This window comes from Clarias gariepinus, chromosome 28, assembly GCF_024256425.1.
Source record: "Clarias gariepinus isolate MV-2021 ecotype Netherlands chromosome 28, CGAR_prim_01v2, whole genome shotgun sequence".
Taxonomy (NCBI): Eukaryota; Metazoa; Chordata; class Actinopteri; order Siluriformes; family Clariidae; genus Clarias; species Clarias gariepinus.
In genome coordinates this window covers 1,937,940-1,965,673 of record NC_071127.1, presented here as the reverse complement: position 1 = coordinate 1,965,673, position 27,734 = coordinate 1,937,940, and the positions used below count along the sequence as shown (strand labels likewise).

Here is a 27,734-nt window from a genome sequence, read left to right as displayed (position 1 = left end):
TAATGGAACATCAGCCAATCAATCACAGATAATCAATTCACAGATAATGCTTTGGAATGTAACAAAGAGAAAAGTTATTCAATTTCAATAATGCTTTGGAATGTAACAAAGAGAAAAGTTCTTCATCAAGCTTTAAACATGCTGCTCAAGCTCTTCAACTTTCTTCAACTATAGTATAGCTATGCTTCCTTATATAACCACTTGTGGAATGCCTCTCATCCAGTCAAATTACTGTTGAGACTAACTATTGTGTAATTCCCAATCATGTGCATTATATCAGTTTGGTGATATCAGTACACTTGATAAAATGGTATATAAAATAGTATTCCAAGTAGCATGGAATTTATTTAACTGCTAATTAAGAAACCTGACCTTGACCCTTGTCAGCTGTGCAATTACAGGTTTATATAAAACCTCCCCTTTATCTCTAAGATTCTGGAAAAGATAGTAGCACAGCAGCTATGTTTATATCTACATAGGAATGGCATAAACGAACTGTATCAGTCAGGATTTAGGCCTCATCACAGCACAGAGACAGCACTCGTTAAAGTAGTAAATGACCTCCTATTGGCCTCTGATAAGGGTTGCGTCACTATACTTGTGTTACTCGACCTCAGTGGAGCTTTTGTGACCATTGATCATAGTATTCTCCTTCACAGATTTGAAAATGTAGTAGGATTTAAGGAAACGGCCCTCTCATGACTCAAATCCTATTTGATTAAGAGTTATCAGTTTATAGATGATAGATGATGATAATAAGATGACCATTCTGCATGTTTTCAAGTAGAGTTTGCTGTTCCACAGGGTTCAGTTTTAGGCCCAGTGCTTTTTTCTCATTACATGTTTCATCTGGGCAACATAATTCGTAAGCATGGTATTAGTTTTCATTGTTATGCTGATAATACACAGTTGTCTCAGGAAAACCAGACGAGTAAAACCGGTTTACTAAAGTTGAGCAATGTGTGCAGGACATAAGAGACTGGATGGTAATTAACTTCCTTCTGCTTAATATCAGATATGTAAACTAACAATGAGGTACATTCTAATTGTACAAGACCTTAGATTTGCACGAGTCTAAGGTAACCTCTAATAACTTATAATAACAAAAACATTACATTTTTTATGCATTCAAAGCATTTTTATGTAGACAAGTTTGAGCATCTCATTCTTTTTGAATCGATCTTTCATATTTAAAAAAAAATAAAAGAATAATAATGGTAATTTGCACCTCCAGAGTCCGGGTTTGATTTCAACCATGGGTCTATGTGCATGGAATCTGCATGTTCAAGCCTGAGGAGAATCCAATTCTGCACATGACTAAAGTGCATTCTGTCCATTCTGAGGGGGAATGGATAAAACCAAATTTCCCAGTGCAGCACCCTCTAGGGGTTACTCTTGACACAAATAAACTGGTAATAAAAACTTGTTTGTAAATGTTTTTTTTTAAATAATTTCTTATGTATTAAAATTCCTAACAACCTAATAAACTGTAAGTAGGAGAAACTGAAGGTTTGTGCCTTTCTTATTTTTACTGAATGTATAAAGTTAACCTGCTTAACAGGATTCTTATTAATTTGGCATGATATCAGTTTGATAATATAATTTATACAGTACATGCTGATAATACAGCATGTATTCTTCACTTGACCTTTTGATTGATTCTTATGAAAAGTAAGAATATCACTGTGTAGCAGACTGCAAGAAACTGTAACAGTGTGATTTGTTTTGTGCATTAATATAGTATATGTATCTTTTAGTTCATAGGCGGGAACACATATCAGATTAATTTAAAGGAGGAAAGAGAAAGTAGTGGTATCAGAACTGATACACAGGTGAAGCTTAGACTCCTTTATAACAACCTCAAACATTGAAGGTAAGCTCTACGACAATTTAGGTTGTTGCTCATTTTAGTTTTCAATCTGGTTAAAACATTTGATTTCAAACCGATGTCATTGTTCTTAAGGTAATCACATTATTTTTAAACAGGTCTTTTTAAAAATCCTTTTCCATGCTGCAGAATAAAGATGAAAATGCTGTTCCTGAATCTGGTTCTTGCTGTGATGCTGATGAGCGGTGAGTGTAGATTGGGATTCGGGCCAAATAAAAAGATAATTTGGTACACTGTAAAAAATGTCTGTAATTTTAACAGTAAAATACCGTATAAATGCTACAGAATAAAACCATATTTCACAAAACTTGGGATAACCGTAGAATTTACAGTGAAAAACTGTAATTAGTTTTACAAAGTAAGACCTTAAATTTAACAATTAAAACATATGAAAATATGGTTTATTGCAGTAAAATCTACGATATACTGTATTTATGAAAAGGAAAACATTATTTTGTCTTCGTTAGTTTAAGCATTATGGATATGACATTATGCTTTATGGACGTAACATATAAACTCTCAGAGAGGGTATCAGTTTAAATTTAACTAAAACTTTGTTGATAAAGTTTAAAAATCAAAATAATATCTGCTCTGTAAAAAATAACCCGTAAATTTTACGGTAAAAAACTGGCAGCTGTGGTTGCACTCATTATACTGTATATTTTTTTAGGATTTTAATATTTTTGTCTACGGTTTATAGCTGTCTAATTTAAATTAACCAAGGACTTTAAAGTCGTGAATGGTATTCCGCCCTTCAATCACTGTGGCAAGGACAGTCGCTAGCACGCGCCACTTTGTCCGCCACCCCCGCTCACCAGCCTGTGCCTGCATTCCAACAGGGCACTGCCCACCACATCTGTACGTGCACACCTTTCCTTGCCTTTTTCACCTTCCTCCCTCCTTTAACCCTTTCCTTCCCGAAGTAAAATTACCCCTTTTCCGTAAGACCTCGTCTGTGTTTGTTGTTGCCCCCTTGTGCCAAACCCATTACAAAATACATGAGCATATTTAACACCCTGGTGCAGTGTGCACTTAAAGACCACAATGCAGGACAGAGGACATAAACAATTTTAACATGTGTGTAATGAAATCATTTTTTTGTGTAAAGTTGTAATAAAAGCCCTTCTATAAAATTATATGCTTAGATTATCTGCCCAAAACGCTTAAAAATGTCCACCCTGACACTTGTATATTCGATTTTGAGAATTTAAATATTGTTTTGCTGTCCTTATTAAAAATTACATGGGACCATGCTGATGTCCGAGTCTTGAATTAATTGTGATGGGTTTTGATAATTTGATTTAAGTTTGTATTCATCAGTCAGTATAAAAGTATTCCTAATAGTTTCTTAACAGTAAAATCCGGATGCTAAGCAATGTAACTTCTATCTCTTTTAGCTCCCAGCTAGTGTGATAAAATGATGCTTTCACAGAATTGCTAAATGAATTCACTGTGGTTATTCATATAAAAAATAGTCCAACAATGACCTCCAGGGTCCGGGTTCGATTCTCAGCCAGGCTGGATTCCCGTCTCTGTGTGCATGGAGTTTGTATGTTCTCCCGTTGCTAGGTGGGTTTCCTCCAGGTACACCCCCCCACCCCCGCTATAAACAGGATAAACTGTATAGACGATGAGTGAGTGAGTTCTGAGCTGTAAAATAGATGGAAATAAACCATTATTATTACAACATAAATCTTTAAATTAAACAGTTCTGAACTGTAAAAATTGGCATTGTAAATTAAAAGGACAAAGAGAGTTTCCTTAGCAGTCTTACCTGTGACTTGCTCATTTAAAATTAGAAATATAAATCTGTTTCTTAGTTTCTGTAAATCTACTATGTTCATTGTTATATGTGTTTTAGAAATAAAAGCGTGATCATTATGCACAATGTATCAAACTTTGACAATAGGACTCAAATCAACAAAACAACTAGATTGACTTACATAGGTGTAAATACTGAATAAAAATAAATAAATAAATCAGAACAGATACAAAATAGCTGTTTTCTACAGATGTATTTTGAAATCATAAGTTCCCCCTGACTGACTTAAGGACAGTAATACAATCACAGAAAACCTCAGTGAAACTTCATTTTTTTTTTTTTTTACATTATCTTGTGTGAAACTTTGTGACATAATATCCAGGTTTATGTATTCTAGGATCATCTAAACCTAGTTTAATATACTGTACATGATTGACATAGTCAAATTACAGAACAGATGCAAAATAGTGAACAATATAAAACATGTATAAAATTAATCTACATATTAAACCTAGAAGATTAAGTCTTTCATGCTGACCTAAAATAAAAAAAAATACAAATCTGAAGTGACATCTACATAATTTTATAAACACAATCATGTGTCCTAATGTGTGATGATCTCCATCACCCTGCACCGCCGATTGTAATATGCCATAGTGAGAAAAGAGTGAATATAATATATTAGACCATTAGGTTGATGTAATTAATTAATAGACTGATTAATTCATTAAAACCATAAAATCAATACTGATTAGAGGTGCGTGTTTGTAGAAAGTTTATTATTTGTTTTTGGTCTCCACTTGTTACAGGTTCTGCCCTGCAATGCTACAGGTGTTACCCACGTATAGGTGAAAAATGTAACCCAGTTCCAGTAACCTGCAAGAAGGATTTTTTTTTCTGTGTCAGCTATGAAGGTCCAATGACTCGCAGTATGTTTCCTTTTATGTATATTTATCATTTCAAGACTTTTAATATACAGTAACACAGCAGCACAACAGATCCGTAAGGTAACACCCTTTAAAATGTCAAAATATATCAACATTTAACTAACACACACACACACACACACACACACACACACACACACACACACTTAATTAAAGCATGTTTATTGCATGGTCAAAAGGATATGCATAAGGACTTACTGAATGTTTTGTATGTCCTTAGTTCAACGACGAGTTCAGGGGAAGCAGTGTGGCACTTTGCGAGATTGCAAACTTCTAACACTCTATGCTACCCCCAAAGGAAAATGCTGTAACACAGACTTTTGCAATTAGCATAGAGCAGAACCATGAACACACGTTATCTTAAAGATAATCTCCTTGTGATTCCTGTTAGATATTTTTGTTGTTTGTAAATCATGTATTCAGCAACAGCAGTATATTTAGTTCATCTTCTTTAAGCCTTTTTTTTGTCTAATCCGCTACAAAAACATCTTTCCAACATGATGTACAAACATGTAATTATTGATATTTTTCAGTGCTGCTTATGCTTAAGCTCTTCACTCATTTCATATTTAAGTGTGTGATTTAAATGAAAATGGCACCAGAAGTGTTTCTAGGATTTTCATTTATAGATGTTAAACACATATTTGAGTTGTTCATAATCACTACTCAAATGAGTCTTCATGATCACACACACACACACACACACACACACACACACACACACACACACACACACGTTTTCTGTATAAACCTTTTTCTATGTTGAAGTACAGTGATTAGCAATATAAACAACGCAGCTATGAGGCAGGACAATGGAATAAACTGTGTGGGTGCCAATAATTTCAAATATTTATCTGATTATACTTTGACAATACTGCTGCTCTTTGTTGGAAACTGGCAGACATAAAAATGTGAAAAATACTTTCTGGTGACTTTAATCAATGTTGGGACCCCAGTGTTAATGTTCATGATCGGATGCCCATGTTCTGTTCTTACCTGACTGCTGCTCATTCGGAGACCTACTGTACTCCCATGTGACTTGAAAAACCTTCTCTCTACAGTTAAATATACATATTAAAAACTTTGATCATCATGTCATCTAGTTTAATTTAGTGTTTTAGTTCATAAATAAGACAGTAGGTTCTACATTTAACCTCTTAAAATTTCATAGGTTATTTATTCAAAGTCATTAATAGAGACAAACATTGTTTTAATGTAATTAAACAAAGCATCTTTTTAAATATATTTCAGCAAACTGATTCCTCATGACATTTTGTAAACTGTATTTATGAAAAAGGACTCCACTGATGCAAATATAAATAAAAATAAAAATATATCCTCACTCTGTGATGGTGAATTGAAGACCGCGCTGAAAGATGGGGAGGAGCCGAAGTCTGCCACTGTTCTGATCACCAATTTGTGTAAAGTTTATGGAGAATTTTTAGAAAGGCTAAGTACAAAAGTAAAAATTGCCCAGTGAAACTTATGAATGGCACTGTAAAAAAAAAACACAAAAAGGTTTTTTAAATTGCTGTTTAGTTGACAAAATGTGTATCCAGTTCAAAATCTTAAGTTGACTTAGCTATGCCACTGACTTCTGAACAGGCAGATCCATGGTCACCTGAACATGTGATTGCATACCTGCAAGGACATTTTTTTTTTAAAGGGCCTTGAAACCGGCACGTGGCATGAAAATGTTAGTTAACACAATGTATGTGCTCTTGTTGCTCCATTATTAAGCAAATACAAAACCAAAGTGCAAGACAAAGGCAAAGACCCAGCCCAAGTCTACGTAAACAGCTGGCGACTTAGAGAGAGATAGGCATGCCAACCAACAATGGAGCAATTTTTCGAAAGGGATAGCTTGTCCAATGTAGATGAGAGAGTTTATTTTTATTTATTCATAGCCTTGTTTGGTCTTGAAATGACGGAGTCAATGCATTCGTGAATGTCGACCACTATCAATATTTGTTTGTATTAATTTTGTATTTTCTGTTTTCATTAATTTATTTTATTATTTTTTTAGTTCCCAATCACCCTTTCTCGGAACAGGAAGGTCTGTCTATACACTTCACACGCACTTTCACATGCTGGAGTTTTGCTAACCCCCTTAGAAGCCCTGCATAAGGGCATTTATAAACTTTATTACATCTCAGCGTTTGGCTTCTAAACCCACAAAGAATTTTTTTTTCTTCTTTTCCTGCATGATCAAAATCCCCTGTGATTGTGTGGACAGGATCAGGGAGGATAGTCTGGTGTAAGTTAATGGTTTGTAGCAGATAGCCTTAAGCTGTATTAGCAATAGCATCCATTACATTATATTTACATTTAGGCATTTGGCAGATGCTCCTATAACCCAATTCCACTGAACTAAATTTGCTACTGACCTCTCCCAACATCTCCTGATTTAAAATTTGCTAATTTACTGTGCATTTTGACATGAGGCAATAATGAAGTATTATTGACATGATAACATTTTAACCAGCCAACCGGAATTTAACAATGTTTACTCATTCACACACTATGGGCGATCTGGGATTGCCAATTAGCCTAATCTGCAGGTTTTTGGACTGTGGGAGGAAATCAAGCACAGGAAGAACATGCAAACTCCATGCACAGGAATCATAGTGCTAACCACTACACCACCGCCTTCAGTATTTACAGTAACATTGGAAATCTTTGCATTGATTTTAATCATGTAGTACTTTTAATATTCATAAGAATCCTCAAAAGCTAACAAGTATGATTAAGAGAAAATTGCACAAGTGAAACAAAAAGAGAGAGATAGAGAGAGAGAGAGAGAGAAAGAATCATAATCATGCATTGATACATTGATGCAGCACAATCAGATTCAGCACCTTATTTTCCCTTTTCTTTTCTTTTCCACTTCTCAATCAATAATTATTCTTAGACTGTAGATTCCCCATTCAAATGGTCTTTCCAAATAGCATGTAATAAATGAATGCATATGTGAATGTTGACCATACACGGTAAAAAATAACTGGTAAATTTATAAGAAAAAAACGCCAGCTGTGGTTGCCAAAACAGTTTTTCCCTGTAAATTCTATCGCAATTGTAAATTCTATTGTTATCGCAAGTTTTGGGAAATACAGTTAAAGTTGCCAAGATGGTGACAAGAAACATGTATAAAAAATGTATTAAAAAGGTGCCTCATAAAACAGTTCTTAACATAGAATGCCAAAACAAAACTGTTTTACTGACCTACTACATATCTTTCCTCTTATTCTGAAATCTTTTATACACTTACTTTCATAACTGTATCAGCAAAAGAAAGAAGAAAAAACAAAAAGAGAAGAGAAAGAGGCACTGATCTTACCTATATCCAGCATTCCTTTGCCTCTTCTTCTTTTGAGCTCTTCAGCTTACCATAGACATATTGAAAACACGATAGTTTCATAGAAAAAGTAATTTCCTCATACTACACATGGAATATTCTAATATTTTAAAATACTGATTATTATTATTATTATTTCCCTAGGGTGTAAACCATAACCAATAAAATCTAAGTAAAAATGGCTTGAAACATTTAAGTTAGGATACAATGAATCAACAATATGAGTTTCACCTTTTGTATTACACTCTAAAAAATAAAACTGTGCTGTACTCAATTTTTTTTTAGGTGAAACTGTTTTTTTTTTTTTTTTTTCAATTTAGGTCAATGTATCTAATGACACCAAATTATAAACAAAGAAACAATACACACAATACCATTTTAATTAAACATTTATTTGTTAAATTTGACAAGACATGATGTCTAAACTCAACCTGGTTTACTTTGCAAATGACATTTAACAAAACTATAAACAATGAGCTGAATTGATCTCATTAGTAAACAGTCTCACAAACAATACTTCTGCCACAAGTATTATACAGTTAACATGTGGAAAGTAGACTTTTGAATTAGAATATAATCACAGTCACATTTTACATCTGAAAGATTTCACACCTTCACACTTCAGTTTCCTGCAAACTGTGGGATCCATACAAATGTGTGTGCAGACCTTCATAGAAGCAATGACAGTCTAAATGAAGACAGGACACTAAATATCCATGACCAACAGTACCATGCTTCACTCCATAATGATCGAAATTCCTTTTGATGATGCGACAAATGTGCAGAGCTTACACCGCCATCCCATAATGCTGGCACCTAAAAAAAGGAATTATAGTATAAAAGTAAGTACAAGTGTGACTGTTACTATATACATCATCACACTGATCTACGAGTGGTTTTCAAGTCAAAGCGGGACTTGCTATGATCACCAAAGGTGTTTTGCTCTTGCAGAACAATGCACAACCTCATATATAGAGAAATAAAGGGAGCTTTTACTCTAATAAGTGTGTTCTGTTATTCTGCACAATCAAAGATCCCACTTTGACTTGAATGTCCCTTGTACATGTCTTTGTCCCTTGTATTAAAATGATACCCAACTTTATTTACGCAGTACTATCAACTATACATATATTTTTTACTTTAGTTACTGGAAAAATCTAGTATATTCTAGTGGATTTAATATATTCTGGATTCAATATAGGTAAAGAGAAAAATTTCAAGCCTTGTTTCAATTTCTATCTTGGATTCAATGGTTACACATTTAAAACTTTTAAAACATTTAAAAAGTTGACATTTACCTCCTGTTTTATCTCTATTCAACTTCTCTTCTGGGTTCTGGGGTTGGTCCTGTGAAAGAGATATAGAAAATATAAAACATTTCACAAAATAAATAAAAAAATAGTTTTAGTTTCTTTTACTTTTATTTTCTTTGAAAAACAATGGCCGCCAGCAGAACGGGATTCAGTCCGCGATATTACTACGTCATGAGGTCACGTGACACGGCAAACTTTTGGTTTGGAGTAGAAATTGTTTTTTGAGTAAACGGATAAAATTTAACTTTAACCTGGAGCTAAAATGTTTGCTTTTAAGCAACGTAAAAATATTAGTTTCGTATAGGAAATTAAAACATTTTCATCAGATCAATATATAAAACATACTTTGTATCAATGACACAGCAGTTTACTTTTTTCAGTGTACATAACATACAGTATTTCACTTCGATATTTTAATTTCATATTACTTTCTCCCAATTATAATTCTGAGAGAAATGTTGTACTTTTACTAAATCTTTATATTTCATAGCTTTAGTTACTAGTACAGAACTTAGCACTTTTATTTCAGCAACAGTCATTTTAATAATGTTTAAGTACACTGTTTTGTTTGTGAAGTACTTGTAGTACTTTTGTACTTCAAATACATTTAAAAGTTTAGAACGGCATGTACTTATGACTTTAACTTGAGTAAAATGTTTGAAGTTCTATTGTTTTAACAAAGCTATACAGCATTATACTGCTAATTAAACTGCCTGTAGTGCTGTAAATCATGACTGGATTTATACTGGATCCAGAGCTGTACTGGACACGGAGGTATACTGGACTCGGAGTTATACTGGACTCGGGGCTGTACTGGACAAGGAGTTATAATGGACTCGGGGCTGTTGCTCTCTGCAGTGTTACTGCTGCTGAACACACAGCTGATGCATTTACGTTTCCTGCTGCTGCATGCTCAGTGTTTAATCATGTTAAACATACTCACTTACAGTAACAGATAAAACACTGCCAGAACCCGGACACTGCACCTCATTTCTGCTGTTTAAACCTGCTTTGGTCCGCGTTTCCTCCTTAAAGTGTCGGAGTGAAACGAGCAGACTCGCCTTTCAGTGTGTGAGGTGGACCGTTTACACATGCGGTAATTATTTGAACACGTTAGTTTTATATCCTCTCCACAGTGGTGGTTGGCTGGAGGAGAACCCGGAGGAAACCTGGCACATGCACGCGCACGCTGCTCGGTGTTAAATCTCTCCTTTTACACCAGATTTTAAGTGTCTGTATTAACCGCGCTTTAGCTGAGCAGTTCGGTGGTTGTAACAAACAGGTAAAAACACCAGGGGCCTCATGTACAAAGACTTGCATTAAATTCATACTAAAACATTGCGTACGGACAAAGCTGTAAATGTGCATACGCAGTAAAAAAATCAAATCTATGAAACACTGCGAGCACACGGTGCTCCTATCGGAGGTAGACTGGAGAAAAACTGTTATTTGCAAGTTTGTCCTCCGGAATTAATAACAAAATAAAAAAAATAGAGTGGGAGAGTTTAGCTGACGTGGTAAATGCAGTGGGGTCTGAACATCGCACTGTGAATGAATTAAAAAAGAAATGGTCTGATATTAAGGTGCAGGTTAAAAGGAGAACAGCGGCGCACCGTCAAAGTGTGGCCCGAACAGGCGGGGGAACAGGGAATATTAAAATAACACCCTATGAGGAGAGAGTTGCCTTAATTGTGGGCGACACTTTACTGTCTGGAGTAATATCCGTGTCTGTGGGAGACACAGATGTATTAGAGGAACCCTACGAAGGTACAGTAACTTCTCATTTTAATGTCTTAACTTTGGTAAACATACCAGTTTGCATTTAAGTTTCCAATATATGCAATGTAGCGGTAAATAGGAGACTTTAATATATGTATCCATTGCATTTATAAATATGCGTGTACCCAAAAGAAATGGACTCACATATTAGTTAACGTGCTCGTTTTTATTTAGACTCAGATGGTGCAAGAACATCCACTGGCACGCACTCGGAGTCCGTCCCTCCTGAGCAGCCAGGACCCAGTATGTCCAGCATTTCCAGCGCTCCCCCCAGTGCTGAAGCCCGTCCGCAACAAAATGTCAACAACAGCAAAATGTTAGGGCCATCGGAGAAATCAGTCACCTGAAAATTATAACTGATGCACTTACAGACATAAGCCAGTCATTAAAGGAATTGGTCAAAAAATAAACTTTGTCTCTGATTACCTTTTATATTGCCGCAACCACACGTTGGCGGGTCTGGGTCATCTGGCTTGTTCACCAAGAGGTATGCCATGTCTGTGCGCGACATTGTGCAGCACACCACAGGCCAGAACGATGAGGCACACTTTGTTAGGGCGGTATAGCAGCACCCCTCCGCTCTTATCAAGGCAGCGCCACCGGCATTTCAGCTGCCCAATTGCCCGCTCTACAACTGATCGAGTCCGAGAATGGGCATCATTGTATCTGCCCTCTTGGTCAGTTTGTGGGTTGTTGAGGGGGGTTAACGGCCACGTCTTTAATGGATAACCACAGTCTCCTGATATGCAGTTACATAATTACGATCAATAAAATAAAATAAAAAAAACTTAGCTGGAATGATATCTTTAAATACATCACTCACCAAGGAGCCACCCATCGCGCACCCTGCCACCTTGGAGCCTCATCCCAACCATGCTGTTTGTGAGGTGACCCAGGCCACCTTGCCACAATATTTGTTAGGCGAATTTGCACATGTATTGAATTGAAATGTTTCCGATTTATGTATGCAAATTCGTCTTCAGATGGCGCCTTTATAGCAATGTGCATGCAGTCGGTCGCTCCGATTACATTAGGAAAACCGGCGATCGCTGCAAATTGTGCTTTAATGTTTGGCTGCTCAACTGCATGGTATAAAAACCTTATATACCTGCTAGACATGCGGATGATTCCGTCCCATACAGCTGGCATTGCACGGCTCAAAGACGACTGGCTTAACTCCGAGCGGTCTGCCAGTTCCTTTTGGAAAAAAACAGTTGCCAGGAAACCAAGCGTTGTCAGCACCTGTAAGGGAACGGGTATTGCGTGGCTCCTCGCTGTCTCTCTTTCCAAATTTGGACCCAACTCAGCACAGAGCTCCAAGAGGATAGCTCTTGGAAATCTGAAACGGCTAATAAGCCAGTCATCATCGTACGCCTAAAAACGCGTTCCCTTTGGATTCGGCCATTGACAATGTCGTCTAATAAGGCCAACACTGCCATTGCCATAGACTAAGGATTGTATACATTTGCAAATGCTTTTATATTTTCTAAATCACATAATTGGCAGAAAAATATTGTGTCAATTAAACCATTTTATCAATTATAAATTAATAGCAATGTTTTTCACCTGTGTTGTGCGAGACTTTGTAGTGTGCAATTTAACATAATTGCCTCTAGGAGTCGCCAACGGAAATAAAACAAACACACACAAGAAATACACGTACGCCGGACATGAAGTAGGCATGGAAGAACGCACATTTTCCCGTTAATTTCACTGTTAGTAAATCCGACCATGAGCGTGAAAACTGGCATAAGCGTTGATACATGAGGCCCCAGGACTGGCCTGTTGCTAGCTATTGTTAGCTCTGGAGCTCGGCTGTGACAGGATTCAGAACAGTAACTTACACACTATAAAGTTGTGGTCATTGGCTAAATTAAGTATCATGAATTTTAATTAAATATCTATCTCTATATTTTTTTTCACAGCAGTTTGTGAGTGAAAAGTGTCCTGTCTGCATCTGACTTCAGGAGTTTCCTGACCAACCGTATTTGACCGTCATATTTAAAAGTCATAACGGACAGTTATAAAGTACAAAACGTTTCTGATGGTGTTTTTTATTTTTTTTTTTTTTTATGAGCCACCTGGAGCAGCAGGGAAGCTATGCACGGCTGCTCTTCATACAGTAGACTTCCGCTCTGCATTCAATACAATCTTCCCCACACACTGGTGACCAAACTGTCAGACATAGAACTTCCACACTCCACCTGTTGTTGGATCAAGGACTTCCTGAGTGACCGCACTCAGAGGGTTAGAGTGGGCTCCTACTACTCCACACCCATCAGTCTGAGCACTGGCTCTCCATAGGGCTGTGTGCTGAGCCCTCTGCTCTATACTCTCTACACCAACGATTGCATTCCTGTTCACCACAGTAACAACATTATCAAGTTCACTGACGATACCACTGTCGTAGGGCTTATCTCGGGGGGAGATGCGTCTGCTTACAGGGATGAGGTGGAAAAACTGACAGCATGGTGTAGGAATAACAACTTGCTCCTCAACACAGCAAATACTAAGGAGCTCATTAGGGAAAAGGCAGACAACATCCAGCCACTTATCATCAATGGGGATTGTGTGGAGGGGGTCTCAGACTTCCATTTTCTGGGAGTCACCATCAGCGAAAACAGAGAGACAGGGGGAGAGAGAGAGAGAGATAGAAGAGGAGAGAGCAGAAGAGAAGGACAGATAACAGTTACAGTAGGTATGGTAACAGTCAAACAATGTGTATGTGTACAGTGTATGTAGTGCAGAGGGCGTTCTTTGAGCAAAGTTGGCGTGATGGATCATAAGACAGTAGCAGTTCACTTAGATCAATGTGGCACGAGATCATTTAATGCTTCATACGTCAAAGGTAGTATTTTAAAATTGATGCAAAATTGTATGAGACAATGTAATGTGGATAAGATAGGGGTGATGTGCTCATATATTCTGGTTCTAATGAGGACTCTCACTGCTGCTTTCTGGCATGAAGTTTGTTTATGCACATAGTTCAACAACCAGAAAGTAAGGCGTTACAATAGTTCAACCTAGAGATGATAAAAACATGTGACGTGAAGAGGTAATTATTTTCAATAGGTGCTCCGTTATTGCTGGTACTATCTGCTTTACAAAATGTGTCGGTATAGAATTTAATACACAGGTTGATGATTTTGCAGAAGAGAGGAGTGAGGGTCTTTTGTGACCACTTGAATGAGTTGTCGCTCTGCTCTTGGGGTAATTTTGGTTGGCTGGCCACTCCTGGGAAAGACTGTTCCATGTTTTTGCCATCTGGAGATAATTGCTCTTACTGTGGTTCACTGCAGTCCCAAAGCTATAGAAATGGCTTTAAACCTTTTTCCAGACTGATAGATCTCAATGATTTTTTTATAGAAATCAGTAAGGGAGCAAACACTTTACACCACTGTATATTAAGATAACAATATGATAATTTTATTAATATTATATTACTATAATATCCATCTATTTTTCTTTTGCTGATGTGTGTACAGACTCTACAGATTTTTTTCAAAATAGCCAAATTTTTATATGCAGTGTATATGATTTTATCATTGTTATGTGTGGCAGGGTGTGGAATGTTAAGTGAGCTGCCAAGATTATTGTGTACTAAATGGAGAGCCAGTTGGGGGGCATAGGAGTGGAGAACCAGTTTCTTTTTTACACAGGTTGTGTTCTCACACAGTGTTTTCTCTTTTCTTTGCAAACAATCTTTTGCCTTTTTTCCACCCAGTCTATTCTTTGACACACACTCTTTTCTTTCTCACACATATTTTTCTCACTAACACTTACGGCCAGGCTTCTGTTTGGGCCAGGCTGGAACTTGAGTGTATTTCTTTGGATAATCTATGTTAACAAAACCTTGAAAGTGAATGTGTCTTTTCTCTTATTTATTTATAAAACTCGTATATATATATATATATATATATATATATATATATATATATATATATATATACTATTAAGTGAAAAAATTTGAAAAGGGGTTTTAGTTATTCTTTAGTACAAATTAAAGTCAACTCACTAGAATTCCTATTAATTTGGCATGACCTAAGTTCAGCAATATCATCCACACATAGTTACACAGCATTTGTCCCTTACTTGACCTTGAATTTTAGTGTTTCAAAATGTATCATTTAGTGTTTTATAGCAGTAAATCTGTTGAGTAGATGTGACTTCTCAGAAAATTGCTAAGATAAGATTACAATAGAAACATAAAATTATCAACAGTATGTTTAGTTTTTTTTTACATTAGTGTTAAATCATGTATTCTCTGGTTGATTTCTGTGTAAAAGTTTATAGTGGCTGTGACAACCAGAAAGGAGGAAACTTCTCATCAGATGAATTTAAATAAGGAGAGTGCTTTCTCATTCACTACACTCACAAACACTAAAGGTGAGCTTTTAGACAATATCATGATTTTGGAAGACTTTGACTTCTGTTTCGTTTTCAATCTGCTCAAAACATTTAATTTTAACATTTATATTTCATTGTTCTACAATGGGTAGATGAGGTAAAAACTCCCTGAGATGGTAATAGGAAGAAACCTTAAGAGGAACCAGACACAACAGGGAACCCATCCTCATCTGGGTGAAAAAGAGAGCAGGAATTTGACTGCATTTATACAGTGTGTTAGGTGGCAGGCAGTTATAACAGTTGATGTTAACTGATGTTAATATGGAGCCCAGGTAGTTATTGGAGGCTCAGGTAGACTTGTAGGGAGTTCCAGTTCGTAACAGACTGCAATAAATTGCATAGGTAGCTGTAACAGTATGATTTGTTTTGTACATTAGTGTGGAAAGATCCTCTATGTCAAGGGTAGACAAATTTAGTCCTAGGCCATGTCCACACATAGCCGGGTATTTTTAAAAAGGAGATTTTTTACTGCGGTTTTCGCCTTTCGTCCACCCGCAAATGCAGTATAGGACATTAAAAATTTAGCTTTTGGAAAACTCAGTCCAAAGTAAAGATTTTCCAAAACTCCGTTTTGAGTGATGTGTGGACAGGGGAAACAGAGAATTTGGCTTGTTGTAACATCACCTTGTGCAGATGACGTAATTGTCTGTCTGCCAGTCTCCTTGATTTGACTACAGCTTTGTTTATGAGGATATTTTGTGAAATGGTGGATGTGCGTACAGTAAACTAGTGACTGTGTTAACGTTGCGTACTGGACTTTTAACATGCGTGTAGATACACGAGCAGTTAGAGGTGCCTAAATGTACTACTAAGCTCACTGTTGCTACATACTGTACAAAACTCACCCCGCAAAAAGACCCCACAGATAGCAACAGCAGTTTCAGACAAGACCCATCGGACTTCTACATAGCGCAACAGATAATGACGTTTTGTCTAAGCTTCTGATTGGCCCCCTGTTGATTAGGGAGGCTCCTAACAGCACTTAAAGGGGCGTTTTTGCTTTTCATGTGGACAAAGATATTTTTAAAATGTAGGTCTTGTGGATGGAATATTTTTTAAAACGAAGAAGAAAAATTTCAGTTTTTAAAAATACCCGGCTATGTGTGGACATGGCCCTAGAGAGTTGCAATCAGTTCAGCTCCAGTCCTAATCAAACACACCTGAAGAAGCTTATCAAGGTCTCCAGGATTATTTAGGCTTCAGGCAGGTGAAGTTTTTTCAGGTTTGGAGATGAAACCTGCCGGCTTGCGGCTTTCTCGGACCTAACTTACCTCCCCCTGCCCTAGTTAATTAATGTGTGAAAGTCCATAGTGACCGTTAAAACCAGGAGGGCAGGACTTCACACATCAGATGAATATAAAGGAGGAAAAATGAAGCAATGGGATCAAAACTGATACAGTAAAGCTCAGAGACTCCTTTCTCCTTCACTACAATCATTAAAGGTAAGCTCTTAGACAATATCATAATTGTGCAGAACTTTTTATTTTGTTTGTTTTCAATTTGCTTATAACACCACATTTCTCAACATTTATAGTTGTTCTATAATTAATCAGTTAATTGTTGTTTCTTTTTAAACATGACTTTTAAAAATCCCTTTTGGTCCTGCAAAATAAAGATGAAGATTCTGTTTCTGACTCTGGGTCTTGTTGTAATACTGATGAGCGGTGAGTGTAGACTGGGCTTCAGAACAAATGAATAAATAAAAAAATACATACAAATTTTAAATAAAGGTTCTCATTTATAAACATGTTAAAATTAAGAAATCCAAATTATAATCCTAATTTCTGTATAGCTGCTGTGTGATTATTGTTATATACTGTATGCTTTAGATATCAAAGAATCATCATTATGCACAATTTCTTACAATTAAATTGTCTTACTATTTATCACAACTAAACTTTGTTTAAGGTGGATGTATTGTATACATAAAGTTATTTATTGAAGCAGTAGACGTTTCCCTGAAAGTAATATAATTATAGAAAACATTTAATAAGTTATAGAGGTTAGCACCATCTCAACATAGTTTAATGTACATAAGCAGTATCAAAGCATATTTCATTAAATGCATAATAATATTTTCATAAAGAGAGGGGATTCCTGTATACCATCATATTTTGTCAGTTTCTCTACTTCTTCTTACTTTTCTTATTTTTTAGAGTAAGTAACCTGATGCTTAAAAATCACTGGCATTACATATATTTTTTGCTTTGCTTAATTTACCCATACCTAAATCCACATTGGGGTTCAGGCAGCTCTTCTTAACAATCTCTACAAATGGGATATATATATATATATATATATATATATATATATATATATATATATATATATATATATATATATATATATGTATATATGTGTATATGTATAATGTATGTGTATATATGTATATGTGTATATATATATGTATATGTGTGTATATTAACATCTAAACTTATACAGATACAGGTGTCTATAGTCAGATTATAGAATAAACCTATTAAACATGTATAAAATTATACACTAATCCCAGAAGTTTAAGTCATTCATGCTGATTTAAAATAAGATCACCAATCAGCAGTGACATCTACATAATGTCAAATGCAGTTGTACGTCCTAGTGTGTGATGATCTTCATCCTCTTCTGCCAGACATGCTGATTTTCAGTAAAGGAAAAAAAGTGTAAATATAATATATCAGAGCATTAGGATAATTTAATACATTAATAGACTGATGATTGAATTGATTAATTTTTAACAAACATGAAACCAATATAGATTAGAAGCACCTGTTTGGAGGAGGCTTTATTTATTTATTTTTTTTGTTTTGTTTTTGGTCTCCACTCTAATTCAGGTTCTGCTCTGAAATGCAACAGATGTTTTGCACTGAGGACAAGTTGTAACCCTGTTCCTGAAACCTGCAATAAGGATCATGTCTGTGCCATTTATTATGGCCCACCTTCTTTACGTGTGTTTTCTTAGCACAACAGATCTTAAAGCAACACATTAACATTAAATTAGATTAACATTTAACAAATACACACACGCAAACCCCTGCTGAATGTCTTTTATGTCCTTAGGTCACCAAGTTTACACAAGGCGGTGTGCCTCTATCGGGGAGTGCAAACTTATAAAGCTATATGCTGCCTATGATGGCCAGTGCTGTGACACGGACTTCTGCAATTAACTTCAAGTTGAATCATGAACCCCTCTGAGATGATTTCCTTGTGATTCCTGTTCAATATTCTTTTTGATGTTTTTTCCTCATGTATACAGGAACAGTACAGTTAGTTTATTCTCTCTGACAATCTTTTAAATCAAATTCTGTAGGTTCCTTTTAACATAATATACACACATTTAATCAGTAGCCTTTTGTCAGTGCTGTTTATGCTGAAGCATATTTACTTATTTTATATTTAATGGTGTGACCATTAAAAACGAAGTTTGCTTCAAATAATTAATCTGTTGCTAATTAGTGAATGTAACTAATTAAACATTAATTCAGGTGATGCACTACCAGATAATCATTCTTAGTTAAAACTTGAATGTGAATGTGTCTTTTCTATCTTTTCTCATGTATTAAAATTCCTAATAATAAATAAATAACAAACTACTAGGAAGAAAAACTGAAGCTTTTTTTCTGTTACTGAATGTTCAAATTAAAATTTTATCTGTCACATACACAGTCATACACAATACAATATGCACTGAAATGCTTATATGACTGCCGTGACCTTAAAAAGAAAAGATTATTAATAGAAAATAAATATGAATAAAAAAAATACAACAGAAAATAAATTTAACTAGCATTAAAAAATTCTGTAAAATATAGAAAAATATAATTTTTTGTCTAAATAAAAAATGACTGGGGAGTGTGCAAATATGGATGAAAGTTTCTTATTTAAAGTGACTTGTGTGCAATGAGCCAGAAATTAAATATGTAAGTGTGCATGAATGTGCTGGTGTCCATGAATGTCCAGAATGAGTGCAAAGATACAATGTCATAATTGTGCATGTTTAAAAATGGTTTAGTCTTGTGTGGTGTTTTGGTTGAGAGACCTTCTCACCTGCGAGAAGAAGCTCCTCCTTAGTTTCTCTGTGTTGGCCTTCAGGGAGTGGAGAACAGTCCATTGCTGGTGTGGCTGGGGTGATGATCCACCTGGCCTTGGTCCAGATGGGGGAGATCGGTGCTTATGATGCACTCAGCTGAGCGTACTACCCCTTTGTAGAGCACATCTGTCCTGCATGGCGCTGTTTTCGAACCAGGTCATGATGTTTTCCATCAGGATGGTCTCTGTGGTGCAGGAGTAGAAAATCCTGAGCTCCATGGAGCAAAATCTGTAGTTTCTCAAGCGCCTGAGGTGGTGGAGATGCTGCCAGGCCTTTTTTTTACCACGGTTTTGATGTGACCGGACAATCCTGCATGATATGAACACTAAGGTATCTGAAGCTGTCATCAGTAAACTTGATAATGGTGATGGTGTTGGTAGTGGCCACGCAGTGGTATATGTACAATGAGTACAGCAGGAGGTTCAGAACACAACCCTGGGGGGCTCAAGTGCTGAGAGTGAGGGAGGCCGAGACAAGTCTGAACATCTTTACTGCCTGTGATCAACCTGTAGCGCAGCCACATAAAGGGGCATTTTTAACTGCAGGGAAAGGGTTACGGAGCTAATGCGGCTCACCTGCACACTGAAATAGACCCTATATGGTTTTACTTGTCCCCATAGACAGGGTTGGTCACGGGGTGAGCTCTCGCGAGCATGCGCGATCGCAGCGCGAGAGAACCCGGAAGCGGCGGTGGGTCACGTGTGCCGGTATAAAGCCGGAACCGGCAAGTGGCTCGGGACGGAGAGATGAAGCAGCGCGCTGGTTACCCGAAGAGAGAGAGAGCGATTGTTTGTGGTTGCAGAGGATTAGTTTTCCCAGGACTCAATCAATTCCCATCTCCTTCCGTTTTCTCGTGCTCCCGGATTTACCATCATATACCGGTGAGACCGAGCCATCTCTCCCGTACACCATTTCACACACAACAATATCATTGACTCTGGACTATCACACACACACACACACACACACGCAAACACTCCACGCCTTTGTTTATATTTGTATATATTTTGTATATATTGGTTTTTGGTGCACCTGGTTTATTTATTTATTGGTTTGTTTTGTACAATACACTTTGGTCTGGTTGGGTAATTGTTTTGTGTCGCGTCCTATATTGTCCCGCCTCGGTTGCGCAATACCGGAAGTGCAGTTTTCAAGCCCATATTTTGATTCTCGACCCCGTAGCATAGTAACTAGTGATTTTAATAAATCCAAGCGTTACATAGTGGTGGCCCGTACGTACGGGGAATCGGTATTTTTGGGTATTTTCCGGTTTTGTGTGTCGTGGCTGAACAAAATGGACGCTAATAATGCTAATGCTAATGGTAGCCAAGCTGACTTTGCTGTTGATAGTTATGTGCTGCATGATGTGGATGAGGCATTTTTAACACGCCGTAACCCTACAGTTGAAATAGCTTCGTTGATTAGTTCTCTATATATATCTGATAGACATGATGATGATGATAAGGTTGTTACTCATGTTACTGATATTGATGTGGTGCACACACTACAAAATGAACTAAATCAATGCAAGGTGGATATGGTGGCGCTTACAGATAAAGTGAGCTCAGTAGAAAGGGATTTTAGACAGTCCCTAGACAGCAGTGTCAACCGGGAAATCAGTCTTCGTGACGCAGTGGACGCGAGCTTGGAAGGGCTGAAGCGCTACTGCCAGGAGGCCCTCGAGAAAATGGAGAGAGCCATCGTTGACTGTTTTCTACGACGTGACGTCATCTGGGAAAACCAGATAAAGAGACTGCGTCTCACTCGTATGCCCACCAGCCACAGGTTACAGGCCTGCTCCCCTGCACAACAATTTCAGGATCCACATTCCCCCGGCACTTCAATTACTACAGCTACGGCCAAGGTCAAGCACCCTAGCAGTCATGATATCTACGACATTCCTCCTTGTGTTCAACCACACTCTTCTGCTCAGCCCACCTCCTCAGTCTCACCCTCTTCTGCTTCTCTTCATGCTCAACCATCCATACGCGTGGAGTTTCCAGCCTTTGGCAACGCCTCAGAGACAGCTGATGTGTTCAACTTCCTGGAGCAAGCCGAGAATTATCTGGATATCAGACCACTGACCAGCCCAGAGCTGCTAGGAACCCTCGGCTCGGTTCTACGAGGACCTGCTCTGAGTTGGTGGAAGGCGGAAAAAGGCAAGGTGAAGGATTGGAAGTCTTTTAAACAGGCATTCATGGCGGCGTTTTTACCTGAGGATTACCTTACAGAAGTTGAAGTCAACTTAAGGTCTCGGGTACAGCAGCCGGGAGAACGCCTGAGGGACTTTGCCTATGACTACCGTGCCCTCTGTCTAAGGTGGAAGCCGGATATCTCGGAGGAAGAACTAGTGGGGCGAATCCTGCTGAACATCAACCCAAAAGTGGCCGGATGTCTAAGAGGAACGGTGAACACGGTGGAACAGCTGGTGAAGAGAGGTTCCAGGGTAGAGAAAGACTGCGAGGACTGTTTAAATTTAGGTCCAGATACCATTTCCCAAGAGCCCCCATCACCAAAAAGCGATGACGAACCATGTCTAGCCATCACGAACACTAAAGCTTCCGCCGACCTACCCAACGACCTGAGTGAGATAATCCAAGCCCAACAGGAGGACCCTACTATCTTAAAGCTGCTTTCTACGGACCATCCAAGAAGCACACTAGATCCGAGGGTCTCATTCGAGCATCATCAAGGGGCATTATATCGCCGGGTACCAGTAAAACGCGGAGAGAAGTTCCAGCTGGTGGTTCCCCAGGTATTAATTAAAACCTTTCTACGTTTCTTCCACGACAATCCCAGGGGAGGACACCAGGGGCAACTAAAAACCCTGCTGAGGTTGCTAGATGTGGCATGGTGGCCGACGGTGCGAAAGGACCTCTGGCACTACTTAAGAACATGCAGCGTTTGTCAACGACACAGAACAGACAACCCCAGACCACTAGCAAGGCTCACCAATATCCCATCTACACCCACTCATGCAGACTACTCATCACCGGACAGACACAGATTCATCACGGAGGAAGTGGAACACAGAGTAAAACATCCTAAATCCCAACAAGCCAGATATCAGAATACCCGGAGGAAAGAAGCGCACTTTCACCCGGGAGAACTGGTTGGGATAAGAACTCACTCACTCTCCTCCCCAGCAAAGAGATTTTCTGCACAGCTAGCGCCCAAGTGGGAGGGACCAGCAGAATTAAAGAAAAGAAAACGACCAATTAACTACACAGGGTCTTGGGGCAATCCACAAAAAACTAATTTATTAAATGTGGTGAATCTGAAGCGCTTTTACGGACATTCTCCTCAGACGCCGGAGGCTTGGGGGGGGGGTCTATGTAGCGCAGCCACATAAAGGGGCATTTTTAACTGCAGGGAAAGGGTTACGGAGCTAATGCGGCTCACCTGCACACTGAAATAGACCCTATATGGTTTTACTTGTCCCCATAGACAGGGTTGGTCACGGGGTGAGCTCTCGCGAGCATGCGCGATCGCAGCGCGAGAGAACCCGGAAGCGGCGGTGGGTCACGTGTGCCGGTATAAAGCCGGAACCGGCAAGTGGCTCGGGACGGAGAGATGAAGCAGCGCGCTGGTTACCCGAAGAGAGAGAGAGCGATTGTTTGTGGTTGCAGAGGATTAGTTTTCCCAGGACTCAATCAATTCCCATCTCCTTCCGTTTTCTCGTGCTCCCGGATTTACCATCATATACCGGTGAGACCGAGCCATCTCTCCCGTACACCATTTCACACACAACAATATCATTGACTCTGGACTATCACACACACACACACACACACACGCAAACACTCCACGCCTTTGTTTATATTTGTATATATTTTGTATATATTGGTTTTTGGTGCACCTGGTTTATTTATTTATTGGTTTGTTTTGTACAATACACTTTGGTCTGGTTGGGTAATTGTTTTGTGTCGCGTCCTATATTGTCCCGCCTCGGTTGCGCAATACCGGAAGTGCAGTTTTCAAGCCCATATTTTGATTCTCGACCCCGTAGCATAGTAACTAGTGATTTTAATAAATCCAAGCGTTACAAACCAAAAGGAAAACTAACTAAGGATTTCAAAGCTAAATTGCCTATTAAAAATAAAACTCTCAAAATAAATACAGACAGCCTTCCTTAACTCCTTAACTAGCCCAAAACCAGAAGAAAAGTTTTTACACAAAGAAAAATGGCAATCCCCAACCTACTTAGTAGCGTAATATTATTAGAAATAACGAATAATCAAAACAGTCAACGATTCTCTAGTAAAAACAAACTTAACTACGAGTTAAGGAAAACGAATATTACACACAGCCGCGTTAAAGCGAGAGCTCCGCGGTACAACTTACTCACACCGAGTTTCAACGTTAGTCACAACACAGTACAATTAAATTCAAGTTGTCTGGGGCAGGAGACAGAGGACGCATGACGGAGCTTCACCACGCGCTCCCAACAGAAGCTCTCTAACACTGCTCTGTTTCCAGGAATTCAACGCTCCCGCTTGTCACGCAATCTTCTGCACCTGGTCCCAATCAAGCTCTGCAAGAAGGAGAGAGAGAGCAGGACAGAGGGAGAGACTGCGCACAATATAAAGCATGCAATGCAATTAAAGAAAAACCTAATATAAACACAAAAATTAATACAAAGAATAATATACGTCCGAGGACGTAACACCCCCACCTATTTCCAACCTTACAATTCATGTCATTGCAATAGCTGCAATCTAATTATCACCAGTATAAGCTCTGGACAATGCATCGGCCACGATGTTCTCTGCCCTTTTTTTATAGCATATGTCTAAATCAAACTCCTGTACAGTGAGCGCCCATCTCATTAAACGTTGGTTGGAGTTTGACATACGAGACAGAAAAGTTAACGGGTTATGATCCGTGTACAGTACAATTCGATTACCAGAGCTTAAGTACACTTCAAAGTGTTTAAGAGCCAAAAGTAATGCCAATGTTTCTTTTTCAATTGTGCTATAGTTTTGTTGACATTTGGTGAACTTTTTGGAGAAGTAACTAACAGGATGTTCAATGCCAGCATTATCAGCTTGCATTAGCACCGCTCCGGCGCCACGGTCACTTGCGTCAACTTGTAAAGTGAAGGGCAAATCGAAATTTGGGGCAGACAAGATTGGAGCATTACACAGCAAATCTTTAGCAGAGCGAAAGGCAGATTCACATTTTCTATCCCACACAAACTTTTGCTCTGTACTAAGAAGATCGGTAAGGGGCGTCACTACAGAGGCAAAGTTCCTACAGAAGCCCCTGTAATAACCAGTCATTCCTAAAAAACGTTGCAATTCACGTTTATTGGTTGGTGAAGGAAACCCAGCAATAGCTTCAACCTTTGCATTCACGGGTTTGACCTGACCTTGCCCGACACATAATTTAACCAGCTCTTTAATTACTGCTTTCGTTGTGATGGAACGCAGAGGCACGGTTTCTGGGTAGCGAGTATCTGAACACATTATGGTGAGCATGTACTGGTGACCGGATTTGGCTTTGGGCAAGGGACCTACACAATCAAGGATAAGTTTCTCGAATGGTTCACCTATGACAGGAATAGGTTAAAGTGAGGCTTGAGGAATCACTTGGTTGGACTTACCTGCTAACTGGCAGATGCGACACGATCTAACAAATGCAGAGACAGAAGACTTCATGCTGGGCCAAAAGAAATGTCTACTAATATGATTGTGCATTTTTGTAGCACCAAGGTGCCCTGAGCAAATATGCTTGTTTTAAAATCTGAGTGCGATAGCCAGTGGGGAGAACAATCTGATAAGCCCCTTCACGTGCAGGGTCTGACGGCTTCCACCAGCGCATTAGCATCTGAAATTTGCGTTCTGTCTGCAGCAGCGCAAATACAATTGCTCAACGACTCATCAGATTTTTGAGCAGTAATTAATTGTTCTTTACTCACTTTTAAGGGAGCCTCACTTTCTTTTAAACATTCATGACCCTGGGCTGGTTGCGGTTGAACAAATAATTTACACTCAGCGGTCTCCGGCGATGAAACCAAGAATGAACTGGCAAGATCAATCACATCGTCAAATTTCCTTTTCTGTGCGCGAGTCACAGCGCATGACGGAAAAACAGAAGAGAAATGCATCATCCTCGGCAACAACATCAGGCTTTGCCAAAACAATAGGATACGGGAAGACTTTAGTTCCAGCTAAATCATTACCTAAGATCATATCTACACCCTCCACAGGTAATTGCGAATGCACACCGATATTTACAGAACCAGAGATAAGGTCAGACTTCAGATGAATAGTGTGCAGCGGTACTGAAGTACAGCCCATTTCGATGCCACGAATGAGCACATTATTACCGGTGTACGATTCTGCTGGGAACGCAGCGCACTTTCCAGTATGACTGACTGTGCTGATCCTGTATCTCTTAACATTACAATAGGTCTTGAATCCGAGCGCATCTGGGAGCGCGAGGATACAGGTTTGCAGAAACCATCTGGGAGCGCGACGATACAGGTTTGCAGAAACGAATCGAAGGCTGAAGGATTTGAACGCGAACTCGCCTGTTCTGTGACGGATGTAAGAGCTACCCCTTTAGGCTTACCGGATCAAGACAATAGAAACAAACTCTATTTTTATCAGGCCGTTTTGAAGTATTTTTCAGTTCATTTGCAGATCTAATAGGGCCGTTTGGTTTCTCTTTCCGTACATCAATAGCGGAGAACAAATTTTGAACGCGCACAGGGGAAAATACGGTTTTATGTGTGAGAATAAATTCGTCGGCCAGAATTGCAGCATCAGCCAATTTAGATACTTTCTGCTCATTTAAATGCACCATGACTCTTTCTGATAAACTGTTTTTGAAATCCCCAAGTAAAATCAGTTCTTGCAAATCCTCAAGTGTTGTAATTTTGGTCGAAAGACACAATTTCTCAAACACGCTTCTTTTTCACATGCAAACTCAACGAACGTTTGCTTGGCTGTCTTTGAACAAGCCCTGAACTTTTGTCGATACGCCTACGGTACCAGTTCGTAGGCTCACAAAACAGCCAGTTTCACAACATCATAATTTAGTGAATCTTTAATTGGCAAAGCTGCACAAATTTCTACGCGCAGCACATAAGGAGCGTATACCTACCCGACAAAGAGTAGACAGTCTGACTCAAACAGATATCCATTAGCCAATGCGCATACTAAGGGAGAAATAAAACATCGGCATTTTAATGTACATGCCCACCTCTTCATTAGCCACATAGCTAAAAACAACTACACACCTTCTGTCCTCGCGCACGCCGTGAAGGCGGTCCTAGTCGTGACGTACACCAGGTAGATTATTCCAGCCTTAAATACCTGCAAGAGCCATTCTGATAGGCTATCGTGGGTGACAATTAACCTACGTGTGAGCCAATGAAAGAACCCCATCACCCACATTGCCACACTAATATAAGCACAAAAATTAATACAATGAATAATATATGTCTGAGGACGTAACATATCGAGCAACTGAAGTCACAAGTCCTCAGAGAACGTCTTGGGTTACTTTGCTGTAACCCTGTTCCCTGAAAAAGCGGAAACAATATGCTGCGTGAAAACGCTATGGGAACGCTCTTCGCGTGACCGGTTGTTGAAGCATGTGTCAAACACGGCAAAAACTTTGGCATATACAGTATAACCTCGGTCATTTGATTAGGTGCACCTGGAGGTTATAAATAGACATGAACTGGAAATGTCCTCAGGTCAATTTTTGTCTGAAAGAATGTCCAGTCACGCATACAGTGTGGCATTGGAGCGCAGCATCTCGTTCCGGCTTTTTCAGGGAACAGGGTTACAGCAAAGTAACCCAAGACATTCCCATTCAAAAGCTACACTTGATGCTGCATAAAAACGCTATCGGAACGAGAATACCAACGCTGCCACACTGCAAATGTGTCTGAATCCCCAGGGTTGTGTAGTGTGCGTACAATAGCCAAGGAGGTCTCAGACATAACTTTGGGATGCTGAGTAGCATGGACATCCAAACTATAAAATCTGACAAATGTGTGCGGAGAGGACCAACCTGCCGCATCACACACTTGCTGCAAGTAGACACCTCTTGCCAGAGCAATTGATGAGGCAATCCCCCTGGTCAAATGAGCCCTGAATTCTGTTACCACGCGCCTCGTAGGCAGGGGCAATATCATCTCTTACCCAATGTGACAATGTTTGTCTCGGCTGCAGCCCCCAT

At 38.8% G+C, this 27,734-nt stretch overlaps 1 long non-coding RNA gene across 1 annotated transcript; it reads left to right on the top strand.

Annotated features, from left to right (window-relative positions):
- The first annotated feature begins 16,509 nt into the window (after positions 1 to 16,509).
- Positions 16,510 to 19,030, top strand: LOC128516022 (uncharacterized). Its single transcript, XR_008356725.1, has 3 exons — positions 16,510 to 16,893; positions 18,283 to 18,396; positions 18,509 to 19,030. It is a non-coding gene; the product is annotated as an uncharacterized LOC128516022 (long non-coding RNA).
- Positions 19,031 to 27,734: the final 8,704 nt, after the last annotated feature.